This window comes from Antechinus flavipes, chromosome 4 (assembly GCF_016432865.1).
Source record: "Antechinus flavipes isolate AdamAnt ecotype Samford, QLD, Australia chromosome 4, AdamAnt_v2, whole genome shotgun sequence".
In the NCBI taxonomy this organism is placed as follows: Eukaryota; Metazoa; Chordata; class Mammalia; order Dasyuromorphia; family Dasyuridae; genus Antechinus; species Antechinus flavipes.
The window spans coordinates 301,797,965-301,806,223 of record NC_067401.1 but is presented as its reverse complement, the minus strand read 5'-3'; the positions used below and the strand labels follow the sequence as shown (position 1 = coordinate 301,806,223).

At 32.9% G+C, this 8,259-nt stretch overlaps 1 pseudogene; it reads left to right on the top strand.

Moving 5' to 3' along the window:
• Window positions 1–6,919: 6,919 nt before the first annotated feature.
• Window positions 6,920–7,744, top strand: LOC127561531 (60S ribosomal protein L6-like; annotated as a pseudogene).
• The last annotated feature ends 515 nt before the right edge of the window (window positions 7,745–8,259 follow it).

Below are 8,259 nucleotides of genomic sequence, written 5' to 3'. Positions count from 1 at the left end.
GAGAATGTACAGAACAAGAATGAACAAAGAGGTGGAAAGACTATAAATCAGGTATTGAACTCATTAATAAAAGAGAAAGATGATCTAGAAGGTCAGTAAATAACAGATTTCAGAATCTGGATTGGGTGATAGTTGTGATATGGGAGCCATCTGTCAATGACTGCTGGAGGTCTAATTCACATCGTAGAATGGATCCCTTCATGTGAGAGAATAATGATACAATGACACTGAGAGGCAGTTGAGTTGTCTGACTTCTTTCCTCCTCCCTCTGCCTCCAATTTATTTCATTCCTAATTCACAAGGAACATCTGTGAAGGCTGCTTTGCAACTCCTTCAAATGTTATGATTCACAGCTATGGAAGCTCTCAGAGAATTGACCTGCCCTTTCACTTAGGCATGGTCCTTAACAGGTGATCAATTTGGATGGCAAAAAATGAATGAGTATAGCATTCTATAAACTTAGTAGTGTTTTAAAATAAGAATGTATTCATGTGAGGCAAAATGAATAAAATTTACATAAAGACTGCAAAGGGAGTGTGTGGTGTCATGTAATTGTGTTAAAGCCTAGGTTCTAGTCACTATCTTCCCTTACTTCTTTCTATAGTGTTTCCATGATTTTGTCTGATCTGTTCCAGTTTATTTTTAATTATTAAATTTGTAATTATGAGTATAGCATGAGTGATTACACCTTCATTACTAACAGTAAGAATGTCTAATTCTCTGAAATTTTCTGACTTCCATTCCGTCTTCCAAAGAAATCACTATTATTTTTTTTTCCTCTTTGATAAGGCAAGAAATTTTATTTCAATTTTACATATGAGGTCATGTAAAATATATTTCCATATTAAACATATTGTAAAAGAAAACAATCAAAAAGTGAAACATGAAAAATAAAGCTATTTAAATGTATACTTTGATCTGTTTTCATATAATAATTGTCTTGATTAAAATAACTGTCTTTTTTCCTTTATTAAAGCTTTTTATTTTTCAAAACACATGCATAGACAATTCTTCAACATTAGCCCTTGCAAAACCTTGTGTTCCAATCCCCCCCTTTCCCCACACCCTCCCCTAGATCGCAAATAGTGTAATATATGGTAAACATGGTAAAAAATGTTAAATTCAATCTATGCGTACCTATTTATACAATTATCTTGCTTCACAAGAAAAATCAAATCAGATCAGAAAAAAAGAGAAGGAAAATAAAATGCAAGCAGACAACAAAGAGTGAAAATGCTATATTGTGAACCACATTCAGTTCCCACAGTTCTCTCTCCGAATGTAGATTGTTGTCTTCATCTCTAAACAATTGGAATTAGTTTGAATTATCTCATTGTTGAAGAGAGCCATATCTATCAGAATTGATCACCGTATAAATTTGTTATTGCTGAGAATAGTTAAGTCTTTCACAATTAATTAACCTTACAATATTGCTCTTACTGTGTACAGTGTCTCTTGATTCTGATCACTTAATTTTGCATGAGTTCACATAAGTCTTTCCAAGTTTTTTCCAAAACTGTCCTGTTCATCAAATTTTATACCACTGGAGTTCATCACAATTATCATTCCACCATTCCCCAATTGGTGTGCAGCCCTTCAATTTCCAATTTTGTATCATCTTGAAAAAACTACAATAAATAGCTGTTTTATCCTTTTTTTGTAATCTCTTAGGGATAGTAGCATTATTCCCAGGTCAAAGTCTATGTAAAAATAAATAACTCTTTGAGTATAGCTCCAAATTACTCTCCCAAAAGATTGGACAAGTTCACAACTTCACCAACAGTGCATTACTATCAAAATTTGTCCACTTCACCTCCAGAATTTGTTATTTTCTTTTTCTGTCAAGTCAATCAGTCTATGTATGAGATAGTACCTCAGTGTTGTTTTCATCTGTTTTTCTCTTGCCAGTAGTGATTTAAAGTAATTTTGATTGATAGCTTTGATTTCTTCTGAAAAATGCTTGCTCATATCCTTTGACCATTTATCCATAAGGGATATATGGCTCTTATTTTATAAATTTGGTTAAGTTCCCTATATGTTTGGGAATTGAGATTTTTTTCAGAGAAATATTTTTTTTCATCATTTTTCTGTTTTCTTTCTAATTTTGGCGTCATTACTTTTGTTTGTACAAAAGTTTTTTTTTTTTTTAATTTTATGTCATCAAAATTATCCATTTTACTTTCTGTAATCCTCTATATCTCTGTTTGGTCTTAATTTTTTTTCCTTTCATAGCTTTGATACATACTTTTTTTCCATACTACTTTAATTTACTTAAGGTATCCGACTTTATGTCTAAATAATTTATCCATTTTGACCTTATATTATTATATGTTGTGAGATGTTTTTCTATGTCTAGTTTTTGCCAAACTACTTCCAGTTTTATCAGCAATTTTGTCAAATAGTGAGTTCTTATCCCAAGAGGTTAGATCTTTAGATTTAACCAACATTAAATTACTGCTCATCTCCTACTGTGTTTTATATACTTAATCTATTTATTGATCTATCATTCTATTTTTGACTATCATTGTTGTTCTGATAATTACTGGTTTATAATATTTAGTTTGAAATCTGAAACTACGATGACACCTTTCTTCGATTTTTTTATTCTCTTGCTATCCTTGAGCTTTTATTCTTCCAGATGAATTTTATTATTTTTCTAGCTTTATAAAATATTTTTTTATAATTGAATTCAGGAGCCACTGAATAAATTAATTAAGTAACATTATCATTTTTGCTCACCCTCGGTCTACCCATGAGCAATTAATGTCTCTCCAATGTATAGATCTACCTTTATTTGTATAATTTTTTTTTCATTGAATTGACATAATACCTGGACTTATCTTGGCAAGACTTTTAAGTATTTCATATTTCATTTATTTACTTATGGATGTGTTTATTTTTTAAATAATAGCTTTTTATGTTCAAAATATTTGCAAGGATAGTTTTCGATATTCATCCTTGCAAAATCTTCTGTTCCAAATTTTTTCTTCCTGCCTTCTTCCCATCCTATTCCCTAGACAGAAAGTAATACAAAATATATTAAACATGAGTAATACTTCTACACATAATTCCACAATTATCATATTGCATAAGAAAAACAGGTCAAAAAGGAAAAAAAAAATGAGGAAGAAAACAAAAAGCAAGGAAACAACAATGAAAAAGATAAAAATACTCTGCTATGCCATATTCAGTCCCCACAGTCCTTTTTCTGGATGTACATGAGCAAGTAGGTAGCCCAGTGGATAAAGCACCAGCTTTGAAATCAGGAGGATCTGAGTTCAAATTTGGTCTCAGACACTTAACTCTTCCTAGCTGTGTAACCCTGGGCAAGTCTCTTGACTCCAATTGCCTCATCAAAAACACAAAACAAAACAAAACAAAACAAAACAAAACAAAACAAAAAAACACATTACAAGTCCATTGGAATTAGCCTGAATCACCTCATTATTGATGAGAGCCATGTGCATCAGAACTGATCATTGTATAAATCTTGCTGTTGCTGTGTACAATGTTCTCTTGGTTCTACTCACTTCACTTAGCTGCACCAAATCACTTACTTTCAAGTTAATTTTTAACTTATTCCTTTATAGTTATTCACAAAATTTAATTTTATTGAATTATGGTCTGAAAAGTTTGCATTTAACTTCTTTGTTTTTCCGAACCTAGTGGTGGGATTTTATGTTTTAATAAATGGTCAGTTTTCATGAAGATGACATGTATAACTGAGAAAAAAAATGTGGTCTTTCCTAGTCCCATTTAATTTTCTTTAGATGTCTATCATATCAGATTCTATTAATCTTCTTGACTTCTTTCTTATTTACTATATGATTAGCTTTTTCTAGTTCTCAGAGGGCAAAATTAAGTCCTCTGCTAATATAATTTTACTGCCTGTTTCTTCCTTTAATTCACTTAACTTTTCCTGTAACAAATTTTAATGCTGTACCATTTATTATATGTAGCCATTATTAATATTATTTCATTTTCTGTGGTTCTTTTTAGCAATATGAATTTTATCTGATTATTCTTTTTAATTGGATCTATTTTTGTTTTTGATTTGTGTGAGATCCTGCCCTTTTTTACTTCAGTTGAATTATAAAAATAATTATTATTTTACTTCTGTTTGTCACTCTGGTTCAAATGTGTTTCTTATAAACAACATATTGTGGAATAACTTCTAATCCATTTTGTAATTAGTTTTCTTTTCATGGATGAGTTTTACCCATTCACTTTCTTGGTTATTATTATTCATTGTTTATTTCCCTCCATCCTACTTTCTCCTACCTATTCTATAATCTCTTTTTATCTTGTCCCTTCTCTAAAAATGTATTTTGATCCTGACTATGCTTTTTTCTCTGCCCTCCCTTTTCCCTTAACCTTTTAACCAATGAATTTTTCCTTCTAGTTTTTTTTTTTTTTGGTAACATAGATTTCTATAACCAATTGAATGTGTCTGTGTGTATTCTCCTCTTTCTGAACTAATTTAGATATGAATGAGGTTCATACAGTGCCTATCCTCTAACCATTTCCCTTTTTACAATAAAAACTCTTCCTTGAGTGCCTCTTTTATGTGAGATAATTTTCCTCATTTTCCTCTCTTCCTTTTCCCAGGATGTTATTCTTTCTGGCTTTTACATTTTTTAATATTGTCCCAGCACAATTGGCTCACTTTTACATCCTCTTTCTAACTTCCCTAATAATAACATTCTTCAAAGTTACATGTAAAAAGTAAAAAAAAAAAAATAACCTAATTGATTTCTCTTTATTGTTTATCTTTTTTTTTGCTTCTCTTGAATCTTTTATTTGAAATTCAAATTTTCTGTTCATCTTTGATCTTTATATCAAGAGTTCTTAAAATGCTTTATTTTATTAAATATCCATTATATATAAATAATAAATATATTATTAAAAATCTCTTGAAAGATTATACTCAGTTTTTCTGGATAAGTTATTCTTGGTTATATTCTTACAGGGTTCTGTAAAACACTATTTCAAACTGCATTTTTTCACTGCTATTTTCAGAGCTAATTCTGGGGTTTTAGAAGTTTTCATTGCTTCCAAGGTAGTATAATCTGGACAGAGGGGACATTTCTCTACTGTTTTGCACTTTGATCCTTATCTAGCACTTGTCCCTGTTCTCTTGGATTGTAATTAATACTACTATTCAGGCTTCCTAATTTTTTTGAACTGAAAGTGAAACTGTTCCTATGGTTCTTATTTCCTTGCAAACCAAAATATTTCCCCTAAGCTCTTCTACTCCCTATATACCAATATTACTTCTTGCTCTCTTTGAACTAGAAGTGGCTATAGACAATAGATTTGTCAAAAGATGTCTATCCATCTGTCTCTGTCTCTGTCTGTCTCACTTTTTCTCTCCCTTTCTCTTTTATTGGAGGCTAACTACGTAGCATATAACAGATGGGACACAGTGTTTCAAGTCGGGAAACCTGCGTTAAATGCAACATCGGATACTAGCAGTGTGAAAAGAACCTTGAAATATCATTAGGTTTGCACTTTCACTCTGGCTGAACTTAAATGATTTTATTTAAATAATAATGTACACCAATTTTTTTTTTTTAATAACAGGCTATCAGAAAGAATTGTATCATTTTGGAGAATTTATCAAATGAATTGGTAAGCTGATAAGCAGCTTCTATTGAATGGGCACCACATTTGGTTAAGTTATGGATGAAGTTTAAACAAATGATCATAACTCTCAAATTAATATTCTGGAAGCTGGACATAACTTTATTACAGAAAGGGTTTAACTTCTCAAATAATCCTCTGAGCAAGTTGAGAACTCAATTTTTTTTTATCCTCATTAGCTGAATTTTCTTCAAAGCCTTGCTTTTCTGGGCTATTTCTTTTCAATTGCATGAAAAGTATCCAGAATTATTTTATAAAGATGATGAAATAAAAAAAAAACCTGAAGATGATCATACATGTGGCAAATGTAACACTTATGGAAGGTTTGATAGTGAGATTTTGGGTTATTTGCCAAGCGATAGTGGCATCTCTGTTGTTCATAAGATGAATAGAAATCTTTTGTCTCAAGAGCAGACTCTTTTAATTGATGGTGAGCCTAGAGGAAGTTAGTGAACCAGCCTGTAAGTCAACAAGCATTCATTAAATATCTATCATGTTTCAGCAACTGTGTTGAGTACTGGTGGGAAAAAATTCCCTACTCTCAAGGAATCCATAGTCTAATAGGGGAGACGACATGTAAATAACTATGCATAAATAAAATACTACAGGATAAATTGGAATCATTTCATAAGAAAGGTAGACATTGGGAATAAAAAGAATGGACACTGACAAACACTTCTTATAGATGGAGACACTTCAGCTGAGACTAGAGAGTCAGTGAGGAGATAAATTGGTGAGTTTCAAAAGGCTAACGTCATTATATTACCATGTGTGTGCATGTGTGTGTGTGTGTGTGTGTGTGTGTGTGTATGTGTGTTTGGGGGACTGAATAAAGTATAACAAAACTGGAAAGAGTTTTTTTTTTCCCTTCTGTAGAGGGCTGAACCTATTGAATCAATGCACTGAGATTGGGATTGCTGAGCGCTTGAGGCTAACTACTGATTGGACAATAATCTATGGGCATATGCTTGGAGAATGGTCCTTTCCACTATTCCTGCCGGCTCAGTGATTGTATAGAGGATTGTGGGAGGGACTAGGAGGTGGAGTAAGACTAGCCAGAGACACTCTCGGGCCGTAGACAAGGGAGAAGGTGGTTGTGGAGGATCTGCTTCCATCCTGTTCAATCCTGCATCTGGGGACCAAGAATAAAGATTGAGGACTTTTGCTTATCCTGACTGCGGCTGATTCTGAGGAATCTGGGGTACTAGTGTGGTCGTTACACCCTTCTCTCAAGATGGTGAACAAAAATAAAGCAAAAGGAACAAAAGGAAAAGAAAATCAAAAAAGGAAAAGAAAAAGGAAATGAAGAACAAAAAAGGAAGATGTAGCTGAAAAGGTGATGAAAAAGTCTTGAAAGCATTGTGGTCAGAAGTTGGTCCTTGCCCAAGGAATCCATAAATACTCCAGGTCTGTAAATGTATTCTCTCAAGCCATAGACAAGTGAAAATATGCTGTGCCAAAATCTGGATTGAAAGGAAAAATAGAGAAAAGGTGCTTGTTATTATCTCAAAGCCAGCTGATGGTGATAAGAATGGAGGAATCAGTTGGTAAAGTTTGTAAAATGCCTACATATTGTCCTACTGAGGATGTGCCTAGAAAGCTGCTAATTTACAGCAAAAAACCCTTCAGCCAGCATGTGAGAAGATTTTGAGCTAGCATCACCCCATAACAGATGTAATCATGCTCACTGGTCACCACAGGGACAAGTGACTTTCTTGAAGCAGTTGGCTAGTGGCTTCCTCCTGGTGACTAGACCTATAACCATAAACTGTATTTCTTTGCAAAAAATTCATCAGAAACTTATCATTGCCACCTTTGCCAAGGTTAACAATTTTTTAATGTAAAAATTTGAAAACATCTTACTACCCACAAACTTGACACCAAGGAAAGATTTTTGACATAGAAAAAAGAAATACGAGATTACAGAGCAGAGCAAGGCTGATCAGAAAACAACAAACTCTCAGACCTGCCCCAAATCAAGAAAATTCCTTAGCTCCATGGCTACCTGCATTCTGTATTCTCTCTCTTCAATGGAGTTTTTGCTCATAAATTGGTGTTTTTAATGCCTTGCAGAGAACTATTACTAAAATATTTTGAATAACTGAAAACCAAATCAACCAAATAACAACAATAACAATTGGAATGAGTCAGAAAACGAAGGTCTTTAAAAACTAAACAGCAATTTCCATTTGATTCTGTCAGTTATAGTGAGCTACTGGAGTTGAATGAATGAGGGGCAGATGTTGATATTGTCAGAATCACTTGGTTGTTGAATTATTTTAGTTCTGTCTGTCTCTCCATAGCCTTATTTGGGGATTTCTTGGCAAAAATATTAGAGTGAATTCCCTTCTTCAGCCCATTTTACAAATGAGGAAACTGAGGCAAGCAGGATTAAGTGGCTTTTCCAGAATCTTACAGCTAGTAAACATGTGAGGCCAAATTTTAACTCAGATCCTCCTGATTTCAGGGCTGATTCTCTATCCACTACATTATGTAGCTACTCCTAGAATCACATAAGAAAGATCAATTTGATAGTTGTGTAGAGAATGGAATGGGGAAATGAAACCTAATGAGCATTTTATGATAAAAAAATTAGCTAATTCCTCTTGGTCACTA